Below are 13,216 nucleotides of genomic sequence, written 5' to 3'. Positions count from 1 at the left end.
GCTTCTCCCGGCTAACTCCGCAGCTCCTCCCGAGTCTTGAAGTGCAATTGTTCCACGGCAATGGCGACGGACAACAGGACTGAATCGGAGGCTTGCATCGGCCACAGGACGCCCCAACACAACATATGCTCTAAAATTCCTGCATTGTGAGTATACTAATTCTTAGTGTGCGTGTGTGGTTGAATATAACTCGTAGAGGTCGAAATTTGTACATAGAATTTGTAGTAGCTGACTTTGCCTTACTGATAATCGCGTGCAATTTGGTACTTGTGTTCCTGATGGTCAGGATGGATGCGGATACTGCTTGTATGCTGTCAGTTAGGATGGAAACAAGCCGTGAGAATAGCGATGGTCTCAAGCGATATGTTGGCGGCTTTGATTTTCATCTATTCGTAGAACCTAGTATCACACACAAAACATTGCTGCACAAACTGTGTGATACCTATCCATGGGGGTGGCGTGATTACGTTGAGTTGAAGTACTATGACAGGGAGCAGAATAAATGGGTTGTTGTCGTATGTGATGATGATGCAGCTTTGATGTTTGGAAAACATCAAGATTCAAAGAAAATATCTATGCAAATTGAGGTTCTTCAAAAATCCCAAACTCCTAGCACACCTAGCCATAATCCACCTACACAACCTTGTTACAGTGAGAGTCAACATACAGGGAGTCAGGCAGTTGATGTTGATACAGTCAACATACAGGGAGTCAAGCAGTCTAATAGTGTTGACGATGCTAATAGAGACATAACCGATGATGCTATACCTGATGATGCTATTCTCTCGGATAATGATGATGAGCGGCAATATCCAGACTTGGTCAAGAAGTCTACCAAATAAGATGATTCGGCAGATATGGAAGAGGAAGATAATCCTCCAGCATATGAATCCACTGACACTGAAGAGGAAGAAGAGAATAGAGACATGGGTTTAGTTGATGAAGAGGAAGAGGAGGAGGAGGACAGACCTGTTGTAGTATATAACAAGGAGAATCCATTATTTGCAGAAGGCTCGGTATTCCCCTCTTTGTTGGACTGCAAGAATGCACTTTCTACTTTTGCAATTAAACGTGAATTTGACTATACAGTCGAAAAGAGTGATTCTAAGAGGCTGGGAGCAAGTTGTGCATATAAGAGGTGTAAGTGGAGAATTCATGGCTCTTATATGAGGAATAGCACAATATTTCAGGTATAACTTGCTAACATCTAATTGATTTGTTTATTGTACCCTTTATTTTGTGGAATTGGTAACTATACAAATGTGGCAAGTTTAACATACTAGCAACATACTAACTGATTTTGTTGTTTCCTACAGATCAAGGTGTGTCCTTTCTCTCATACATGCCCAACTAAGCTGAGAAGTGAGAAGTTCAAGCCGGCAAAGAGCAGGTGGGTTGCTGATGTTGTGCTGGAGTGGGTGAGAAAGAACCCAGATATTGGCCCTACTGCTCTTCAAGAGAAGATCCATGAGAAGTACCACTTCATGGTGCCATACATGCGTGTATCTCGTGGTAAGGACAAAGCAATGGATATGATTAGCGGAAAATGGGAAGATAGCTTCCATCATCTCTATAGTTTCAAGGCTGAGGTGGAGAAGTGTTCTCCTGGTAGTGTAGTGGAAATAGACAAAGAAACTGTGCAGTACAAGATCAAAGGAAAAGTGAGGGAGAAGGAATGCTTTAGGAGGGTGTTTGTTTCATTCAAGGCATGTTGGCAAGGCTTTTTAAATGGATGTCGACCATACTTGGTCGTAGACTCAACTGCACTAAATGGGAGATTCAAAGGGCAACTAGCTTCTGCTTGTGCCATTGATGGCCGTAATTGGCTTTACCCAGTTGCATATGGGGTGCTAGAGACAGAATCATCTGAAAGTTGGGCTTGGTTTCTTCAAAATCTGCGTGGGCTTATTGGGCATCCTGAAGGACTAGTCATACACACTGACGCTTGCAAAGGTTTAGAGACAGCAGTAGAACAAGTGTGGCCTGGAGTGGAGCATAGGGAGTGTATGAGGCATCTTGCTGCAAATTTTCGAAAAAAATTCAAGGGCAAGGTCTATGATGATAATCTTTGGGCTGCAAGCTTAACTTTCAGCTCTAGAAAGCACAACTGGCATATGAAACAGATCCTTGCTAAGAAGAGTGTCCAAAAATATATGGTTGAACACCACACAAAGATATGGTATAGAAGCAAGTTCAATGAAATATGCAAGGTTGACTACGTCAACAACAACCTCGCAGAGTCATTTAATAGCAAAGTTAGAAAAGTTAAGTCTCTTCTTATTGTCGACATGTTGGACAAGATTAGGCAGATGATAATGGAGAAGTTTGATCTACGGATGAGGATAGCATTAGAAAAATGGCTTGGCCAGCTCATAATACCAATTGTGATAAAGGCTCTGCATGCCAAATCCAAAGGTAAATATCTTGCACTCTTTCAATTGATTAATTTCATAACAACTCAATTCAATAATTAATGTTTTGTTTTCTTTTCAAGGCTGAAGATGATGGTAATTAGACGCAGTGATGTTGAGGCAGAAATTACTGCAGTGGACAAAGAGAATAGGGAATGGAGGTACCCTGTTGACATCGCAAAGGAAACATGTAGCTGCAGGCAATGGCAGGTCAAGGGTTTGCCATGTATCCATGCCCTATACTTTATTACTTCACTACGAGGTCCAGTATCAGAAATTGAACCATATGTACATGAGTTCTACTCCGTTGCAAAATTTAAGGCTGCATATGCGGACAACACACCTGCAATGGTAGGAAAGCAACAATGGGACATTGTTGACCCTGGCTTTAAACTACATGCTCCAGTGTTGAGGAGGCCAAAAGGCCGACCAAGGAAGACTAGAATTAGATCTAGTGTTGAAGGTGCTGGCGTGAGCGCCAGGAAAAGGAAGTGCAAGCGATGCAGAGGCTTCGGGCACATTGCCAGATTGTGCACAAATCCAGTTGACCCAGCATTTGGAGAAGATGAGGCTGACCTCCAAGCTAGGGAAGCCCCTTTTGTGGCAGGAGAAGGCGACCCTGAACTATCAATGGTTGCAAGTTCTGCTAGGTAACATCAAAAGAACATGTGCTTTTCTATATGTATTTTCAACATCTATTTTCATTCTTTTTTGCAACATGACTAACTTCTGTACAGCTCAAAGAAAAGTGTGAAGAAAACAAGTGTGAAGAACACTAGGAAAAGGAAGGACATGCAAAATGAAGTTTGTACCACAACCGATGGACCTGCAAGTGGATTTGTTTCATCTCCCATGCATATTCGAATTGCAAATGCGGAACCACCAGACAGTCCTGCTAAAAACACAAGAAGCAAAAAGAAGCTACATATGTGAAGTTTGTGTGATCGTGACCTTTTGCTTGTGAACCTGGACATGTTTCCTTTCAACCTTATGCATGTTTGAGAATTTCGACCTTTATATTTTGACCAACAAGTGGATGTTATTGAACCTTATTTATGTTTGTGAACCTGATTTGTGTGTGCTGAAAAAACAACAAGTTGATATTTCGAACCTTATTTATGTCTGTGAACCACTTTGTGTTTGTGTCGTTTTCAGAAAAATGGGCAGCAACCATGCTGAAATTTTCATAGAAATATAGAATAATATGTGATCGTGCTGTCATATGTGTTGTTTCTGTCAATTAGTGTGTGACCATCAAAAAATTTGGGTGTGGCGGTCTGCCTCATTTGTTTATGTCTACTAGTACCAGATAGTTTCTTCTAGCCGTCCAGCCGCTCATGCGGATCTGTTGTCCATAGTAACTTTCAAACCGAAGTTCAACTATTTAGCAGCAGGAAAATATACGAGACGTTGCTGTGTTGGAATATTATTCCATATAACATATAATGGATATATCTCCTTCTGCAACATAACATCTCCTTAGCTCAGTTGGTTTGCTCGCTCTTTACTGGAGGTTGTGGTCTTGGGTTCGAAACCCCAAGACGACAATTTTTATTCTATTTTCATGCACACCTTACAAATGGTCCCACAAGTCAACACAGAGAGATGGGGGGTGTCGGTGTCAAAACGGGCGGATGTCGGGTAGGGGGTCCCGAACTGTGCGTCTAGGCCGGATGGTAACAGGAGGCAAGGGACACGAAGTTTTACCCAGGTTCGGGCCCTCTCGATGGAGGTAAAACCCTATGTCCTGCTTGATTAATATTGATGATATGGGTAGTACAAGAGTAGATCTACCACGAGATCAGAAAGGCTAAACCCTAGAAGCTAGCCTATGGTATGATTGTTGATGTGTATGTTGTCCTACGGACTAAAACCCTCTAGTTTATATAGACACTTGAGAGGGTTAGGGTTACATAGAGTCGGTTACAATGGTAGGAGATCTGAACATCATTATCGCCAAGCTTGCCTTCCACGCCAAGGAAAATCCCTTCCGGACACGGGACGGAGTCTTCAATCTTGTATCTTCATAGTCCAGGAGTCCAGTTGAAGGTATAGTTCGGCTATCCGAACACCCCCTAATCCAGGACTCCCTCAGTAGCCCCTGAACCTAGCTTCAATGACGACGAGTTCGGCACGCAGATTGTCTTCGGCATTGCAAGGCGGGTTCCTCCTCCAAGTACTTCATAGAAGATTTTGAACACAAAGATAGTGTCCGGCTCTGCAAAATAAGTTTCCACATATTGCCATAGAGAGAATAATATTTACACAAATCTAGTCTGCTGACGTACTCCGTAGTGTGACATCACACCACGGCCAAGCTTTTATTCGAACCGTTTCACTGTCCCATCTTAGCGCGTTATGCGAGGCGGTTTCCTTGGCATGTCTTGTTAAAGCAGATATCGTGTCCCCTTATTCGGGGATTCTCATCAATACGGGCGTGGGTAACCCAACCATGCCATTGATTACGGCGCTTGGAGATAAGCGAGTTTTACCAGGCTGGTGGGGACATGTAGTTGCATCCACCCATATAAGGGGATAAGGATCCACCTTTTCACCCACGCCTTCTTCCTCCTTTTCCTATCCATTCTTGCGCACTCGAGCTCCAGCGCCCAAGTCCGCACTACCACCTCAACCTTCTCCAGTCATGTCCGGAGCGGGAGGCAAGTGGATGGTCTCCTCCATCATGGAGGGACACATCAAAAAGCTGAGGAAGGCCGGATATCTGGCCAGCGACATCGCGCACCGGATTCCCGAAAAGGGGCAGCTCATCCCCACCCCTAGGCCCCATGAGAGGGTGGTACTCCTCCCCCATTTCCTCCGCGGACTGGGCTTCCCTCTGCATCCATTTGTCCGGGGGCTCATGTTCTACTATGGCCTAGATTTCCACGATCTGGCCCCGAATTTTGTCCTCAACATCTCGGCGTTTATCGTCTATGCGAGGCTTTCCTCCGCATCCGCCCCCATTTCGGCCTATGGCTCAAGACCTTCAACGTCAAGCCGAAGGTGGTGCGCGGCAACCAGGCGGAGTGCGAAGGAGCCATGGTGGGCAAAATGGCCAACATCCTATGGCTCGAGGGCTCCTTTGTGGAGACCCTGAAGGGGTGGCAATCGGGGTGGTTTTACATCACCGAGCCGCGCGACCCCGAATGGGTCGCAGCCCCCGAGTTTCGGTCCGGACCCCCTACGCGGCTCACCTCCTGGAAGGAGACCGGCCTGTTGTGGGGTAAAAAAGGAGAGCTGACCGGACTCCAAACATGCGTCAAAACCCTCGTGGACAAGAAGCTCAGACTTGTCAACGTAGTCCAGGTTATGCTCATCCGCTTGATCCTCCCATGCCAACAACGGGCTTTCAACCTGTGGGAGTTCGACCTGGCGCGGCACCAGACTCTGAACAGGCTCTTCGAAACTCTCGCAGGTTGAAAGCCCGTTGTTGGCATGGGAGGATCAAACGGATAAGCATATACGAAGATGCCTGGAAGGTGCTTTTCAAGGGCGCCGAGGCTCCCGCATCCGCTACTGAGGATCGCGGATTCAGTGCGCAGCGTCACGCTCTCGCGGTAAGCTATTTTTTCCTTTTACAGGGTGTCAGTTTTTCATAGTTTGACTCTATGCGGGATCTAAACTCCCTTACCTTTGACAGGATTGGTAGGTGATGTCCGGACAGATCAACTGTCCGGCTCCTTTGCCCGAAGGCCCGGCGGACGCTCACTTGGCGAAGCTGCTGGTTCCGGCACCCTATGTGGTGCTGGAGAAGAAGGTCAAGAAGAAGGCCATGGGTACTCGAAAGAGTGCCCGACGCCCGGAGGTGTCGGATTCATCATCCGACGAATCCAAGACGCACTCCTCCCGTGAAGACGAGGAGGAGGAAGAAGAGACCCCTCCCCCTCCAGCGGGGGAAGGGAAGAAAAGGAAGGCCGCCCTCTCTGAGGAGGCCGGAGGGTCCAAGAAGGGGAAAACCCTTTCTCTGGACTACTCGACCGACGCCGACGACGGTGGAGATGAGTGGCAGCCCAGGGCTAAGCCCCTGGCAAAATCGTAAGTATCTGGATACCGGAGTAATTCATAGTATTCGTTTATTGCACAGCTTTCCCTTATGTCGAATATGCTTATGCAGCCCACCCAAAGACCGGCTCGACGCGTCGTCGAGCGGCTCACTGGACTCGTCGGAGGTGAACTCGCTTCCGACGGCTTCCTCCCCCCGCCCTACGGACGACACCGAAGTGTTGTCCCAAAAGGTTCCAATCCGGGAGGAGGTGGTCCTGGAGGCGCCGCGAGGCGACCTCCCGGACTCTAGGAGTAAGGGGGATGAAATTCCCCAGGGCTCCAAGTCCGGCCCTAGGCCGGACACCGCTCCGGAACCTTCAAAGGTTCAAGAGTCCGGCGGGGGACCTCCTTCCAAGAGGAGCAAGCCCGCCGTGCCGGTGACCTTCGTCCAACCTGAGGCGCCGGACAATATGTTGGAGGCGCTCCAAGGCACCTCCATTGACGAGGGGCACCACACTTATGAGTGCGGTGATCCAGAAGGTTCAGTCCGCCAAGAGCGGACTGACTGAAGCTTGTACAAGCCTTTTGACAGGCTTCGAGGTAAGTAAAGAAAGTGTAAATAATAGTACCGCATAGACAGTAGCCCCTGATACTCTGTTTGGCGTTCGAGAAGAAAAGCCGAATAGAGGATCAAATAAAATTCACAGGAGTCTAACAAAAATGAGTCAATATGCATGTGCAGGCTACCCTACTGGCGTCCGCCGCACTGACTGCAGAAGTGGACATGCTAAAGCAGGACCTCGAAAGGTCCGAGCAAGAGCTTAAGCGTGCCAAGAAGCAGCTCAAGGACAATGCAGGTGAGAAATACCTTGTTAAAAAATATATATAAAAAACGTGCAATTGCAAAAAATGACAGGATTATCATGGCTATTGTAGGGGCCACATCTGAGGTGGCGACCCTTAAGCAAGCGCTGGACGAGGCCGAGAAGAATTCGGCCTTGGAGGGCACCGAGCGGGAGAAGTATGAGGCCGAGGTTGGCAAGGTGCGGCAAGAGCTCCAGGCTCTCATGGAAAAACATGAGAGTTTGGAGCGTGACTCGAAGACACAAGCGTCCGAGCTTGCGGTGGCTATTGAAAATGCCAAATCTGCCAAGGCTGGATCCCAGAAGACCCTCCAAGAGTTGGATGAGGTGAAGAAGATAGCGGCGGGTAAGGCATTCTTTATGCAAAGTAAACACATAAACGTGAGTTACTTGATACTTACCCGAATCCGGAGCTCTCCAGGGGCATTTGCAGATCTTCCCCGGAGTGTATCCGATGCCGCCACATTCTATCGAGCCGAGGAGGGCAGCTCGACGGAGAAGGTGTTCTGGTCTCAGTATGCTGAGGCCGGACACCCCGTGCCCCTGAGCGACCAGCTGAAGCAACTGGTCGAGCTCTACAAGGCGGCCGAACAGGCCATGAAGGGCCTCCTAGTTCGGCTGTGGCCTGGAGAGGCTCTGCCTGGGAGCTATTTCGGGCTGGTGTGGCGGCTGGTGGAGGCCTGTCCAAGGCTCGAAGTCATCAAGTGCTCCGTCTGTATTGAAGGTGCCCGTAGGGCCTTTGCCCATGCAAAGGTGCACTGGGGCAGGCTGGATGCGGAGAAGCTTGTGAAGGACGGGCCACCAGCGGGGAAAGAGCATCGCAAGCCCGAAAATTACTATAAGGATGTTCTGAAGGGTGCCCGCCTTGTGGCGGATGAATGTACTAGGGATGTAATTTTTGAGTAAAACTCGCTCGTGTTTGTCCTGTGCGCTGAAAACTTGTTCATATGCGCTGAGCAATGCTGCTTGAATTTAAAATATTACCTTCTGTGCGGCTGTTTATCAATACTGAGAGATGGCGAGTCGTCGGCTTCTGCCCCCTTGCCGCTAGTGCTGGGGTGTTCGGGGATAAACCTGGGCGCTCTTTTTCCCATATTTGGGTCCTTCGAGGGAGGCGCTCAGCCCAACGAACGAGGCAATTGGACTATAATGCGTGAACACTCTCACTTAGCCATAGAATTCTATAATTTTAAATTTCGGCGAAGCCCCTAGTATTCGGAAGACCGAGTTCGGGGCGCTATCCACACCTTGGCCGGACAGAGCCGGATCCTCGCCCTAAGCGGCATAAGTCTTTAGGGACTCGAGAAACCTCTCGAACAGCGACCAGCTCTCGCTTCATCATGACAGTCAGTTTTAGCTTTCTCCACTGAGGTGCTCGACCCAGCTCAACCGGGGCACAATCGCAGTGGTTCTCCTAGTGCTACCTTAGCCGATATAGCGGAACGTAAGGCACCAAAACATAGGAGCCGGGCAAACCCAACTATTGACCCAAGACATGATTCGTAGCCGATGCATATAATGCTATAAGTTCGGGGTGCCGCACTTGTTAAAGTGTTTGGACTTCTCACACCATATTGAGGGGTGCTAAAAGCCCCTGGCGTATTTTGGCCGTACCAAGTTGTACGGGTGCAACATGTCGTTAAGGAACATTTATTTATAAAAAGATAATGCAAAAATAGACAAAAGCTATGCATTGTTTAAAAATAGCTGCGATCAAAGCAGAACGATACAAGTAATGCGATAAACGAAAAGTTGGACTATTTAACATGTCTGCTCCTGGGGCAAGCTGCGGAATAGTATGCGAAACAGGTATACTGCTCGTGATAGAGACCACCTGGGATTTCCGTAATGCGGCATGGCTTGTCTGCTTCCCTGGTCCTTGTATCGTTTGTGCGGCAATTGAACTGCAGAACAGGCCTTCCGAAGAGTAGAGTCCTGGAAGTAAGAGAAAAGTAAAAAATTGGCAGCGGTTTAAGCCGTGTTTTGGGCGTGCCGTGATGGTGCCCCTCCCCCTATGCCCATGGTATTTCCAAAGCGTAGTTATGGACGCGAAGTACTGGCATCGCCTTTTTGCGAGGGTTGGGGTTGGGGCCGCATTGCTACGCCTGCTCGGATCATGCCAGGCGGTCTTGTTGTAGGTTACTCCGGGCGCGCTTGACGGTGTCCGGTCGTTTAGTGGCCGGACTGGAGAAATGCCTGGAGAGGCTGCTTTGTACTTCCGCTGCAAGGGCCGCCATGTGCTCCTCTGTTCGGAGGGAGCGTTCGGTGTTTCCATTGACCGTAGTTACTCCTCGAGGGCCTGGCATCTTGAGCTTAAGGTATGCGTAATGCGGTACCGCATTGAACTTAGCGAATGCGGTTAGCCCGAGCAGTGCGTGATAACCATTGGGAAACGGGACTATGTCGAAGATTAACTGCTCGCTTCAGAAATTATCCGGAGATCCAAAGACCACTTCAAGTGTGACTGAGCCTATACAGTTGGCCTCTACACCTGGTATTACGCTAAGTTTTGGTGGGCTTAATCCTCGAGGGATCTATGCCCATTTTCCGCACTGTATCCTGGTAAAGCAGGTTCAGGCTGCTGCTGCCGTCCATAAGGACTCTAGTGAGATGAAATCCGTCCATAATTGGGTCTAGAACCAATGCGGTGAAGCCACCGTGACGGGTGCTAGTGGGGTGGTCCCTTCGATGAAAGGTGATCGGGCAGGAGGACCATGTGTTGAACTTTGGGGCGACTGGCTCTATCACGTATACGTCCCTTAACGCGCGCTTCTGCTCCCTCTTGGGGATGTGGGTTGCGTATATCATGTTCAACGTCCACACTTGTGGGGAAAACCCTTCTGTCCCCTGTTGCTCGGCGGCCGGGGCTCCTCGTCGTCATCGCTATGCAGCCCCTTGTCTTCGTTTTCGGTGTTTAACTTGCCTGCCTGCTTGAACACCCAACAATCCCTGTTGGTGTGATTGGCCGGCTTTTCGGGGGTGCCATGTATCTGGCATAAGAGGTCGAGTATTCGGTCCAAACTAGACGGGCCCCTAGGATTCCTTTTGAATGGCTTTTTCCGCTGACCGGATTTAGAGCCTCTGAATCCGGCATTAACTGTCGTATCCTCAGCATTGTCGCCGTTAATGCGGCGCTTCTGCTTGGTCCGACGTGACTTGCCACTACTGTCCCTGGTGTCCGAATTACTAGGGTTCTTGGGTATATTGTTGCTACGAGCAAGCCAGCTGTCTTCTCCCGCGCAAAAGCGGGTCATGAGTGTCGTGAGTGCTGCCATAGATTTCGGCTTTTCCTGTCCAAGGTGCCGGGCAGCCACTCGTCACGGATATTGTGCTTGAAGGCTGCTAGGGCCTCAGCGTCCGGACAGTCGACTATTTGATTTTTCTTTGTTAGGAACCGTGTCCAGAATTGCCTGGCCGATTCATCTGGCTGTTGAATTACGTGACTTAGGTCATCGGCGTCTGGGGGTCGCACATAAGTGCCCTGGAAATTGTCGAGGAATGCGGCTTCCAGGTCCTCCCAACAGCTGATTGATTCTGTTGGCAAGCTGTTAAGCCAATGCCGAGCTGGTCCTTTAAGCTTGAGTGGGAGGTATTTGATGGCGTGGAAATCAACGCCGCGGGCCATGTGGATATGAAGGAGATAATCCTCAATCCATACCGCGGGATCTGTTGTGCCATCATATGATTCGATGTTTACGGGTTTGAAACCCTCGGGGATTTGATGATCCATTATTTCGTCTGTAAAGCAGAGTGGGTGTGCGGTGCCTCTGTACTAGGGTATATCATGACGTAGCTCCAATGAGCTTTTTCTACTGTGCTCGGCCCTGCCGAATTTGTGGCTGGCGTGACGGTTGCCGTCTCGAGCCGTGGGACGCCCACGCGATCCGTAGATCGATCTTGTTTGCCTTGCGTTGTCCTCCAACATATCTCGTAAGTCCGGCGCATATTCCTGTGCCTTGGTACGGGGTGCGGCATGAGTGGAGGGCTGGGAGGCCTCTCTGTCGCGGCCATGAGGTGGCCGTTCGGTCGCATCAAGTGCTTCCTCCTCTAATCGGGGTAGCAACTTGCGCTTTGGGTAACTCTTGGAGGGGCATTCGAGTTTATGCTCTTCGGCCGCAAGGACTTCAGTCCATCTGTCAACCAGCAAATCTTGATCAGCTCTGAGTTGTTGCTGTTTTTTCTTGAGGCTTCCTGCCGTGGCCATAAGCCTGCGTTGGAAATGCTTTTGCTCAACGGGATCCTCTGGCACGACGAATTCCTCGTCGTCGAGGCTTGCCTCGTCTTCGGAGGGAGGCATATAATTATCGTCCTCGACCTCTCTGTCTGCCGCTCTCTCGTGAGGGCTGGTTTCTCCATCCTCCTATGCTAAACCTTGCTGGAGGGGGTTTTCTTCGGCACTCTCCGGAGTATTATTATCTCGCGTGCTGGAATCACCGTTTTTGTGTTGGCGGGATTTTGAGCGGCGCCGCTGACGCCGACGCTTGGGCTGTTTCTTGGAGGGGTCATCCTCCGCTGTTCCATCGCCCTCTCCCTCTTTTGGGGTGTCCACCATGTATATGTCATATGACGAGGTGGCTTTCCAGGGCCTAGTAGGCGCTGGTTCTTCATCGTCTCCTTCATCGGCGTCCATACCGTTGATGTCTTCGGAGTCGAAGTCGAGCATGTCGGTCAAGTCGTCGACAGTGGCTACAAAGTGGGTGGTGGGTGGGTTTTGAATTTCTTCATCGTCCGTACCCCAACCTTGCTGACCGTAGTCCGGCCAGGGCTATCCTGATAAAGAGAGAGACTTCAGTGACTTCAGGATATCGCCGAAAGGCGAGTGCTGAAAGATGTCTGCGGCAGTGAACTCCATGATCGGTGCCCAATCGGATTTGACTGGCAGGGGCGTGGAGGGTTCAGATTCCGGAGAGGAGTCCGGCTCCTTGGAGTCACGAGCCTCGCAAAGTACGGGGCTGGTGTTCGGCTCAACCACCGTTGGGATCACAGCCCCCGAGGTGGCGTCCAACCGCCCATCCTCGATCGGTGCGGTTGGCTCCGAACTAAGGGTCGGAGCCGATGCAGGTGCGGCCTCCAGGGCACTGTTCGACGGTAGAGCTAGATCGTGCTCGTCGTGACAGTGCGGCGCGCTCAGCAGTGGTTCGAATCCGTCGAAGATCAAGTCTCTGCGGATGTCAGCCATGTAGTTTAAACTTCCGAATCTGACCTGACGGCCAGGGGCGTAGCTTTCGATCTGCTCTAGATGGCCAAGTGAATTGTCCCGCAGTGCGAAGCCGCCAAAGACGAAGATCTGTCCGGGGAGGAAGGTCTCACCCTGGACTGCATCGCCATTGATGATCGTAGGAGCCATCGGGCCTGACGGCGACGGCACAGAGGAACTCTCAATGGAAGCACCAATGTCGGTGTCAAAACCGGCGGATCTCGGGTAGGGGGTCCCGAACTGTGCGTCTAGGCCGGATGGTAACAGGAGGCAAGGGACACGAAGTTTTACCCAGGTTCGGGCCCTCTCGATGGAGGTAAAACCCTACGTCCTGCTTGATTAATATTGATGATATGGGTAGTACAAGAGTAGATCTACCACGAGATCAGAGAGGCTAAACCCTAGAAGCTAGCCTATGGTATGATTGTTGATGTGTATGTTGTCCTACAGACTAAAACCATCCGGTTTATATAGACACCGGAGAGGGTTAGGGTTACATAGAGTCGGTTACAATGGTAGGAGATCTGAACATCCGTATCGCCAAGCTTGCCTTCCACGCCAAGGAAAGTCCCTTCCGGACACGGGACGGAGTCTTCAATCTTGTATCTTCATAGTCCAGGAGTCTGGCTGAAGGTATAGTTCGGCTATCCGAACACCCCCTAATCCAGGACTCCCTCAGGGGGACAGGGGTATTTTTGTCATCTACCTCCAGTCATCGTGCATTGACCAGACGGTAATGGTGAAAAATGGCATTTCCGAGT

Source organism: Triticum urartu, chromosome 1 (assembly GCF_003073215.2).
Source record: "Triticum urartu cultivar G1812 chromosome 1, Tu2.1, whole genome shotgun sequence".
Classification (NCBI taxonomy): Eukaryota; Viridiplantae; Streptophyta; class Magnoliopsida; order Poales; family Poaceae; genus Triticum; species Triticum urartu.
The sequence above is the reverse complement of the archived record's forward strand: the minus strand, read 5'-3'. Positions refer to the sequence as shown.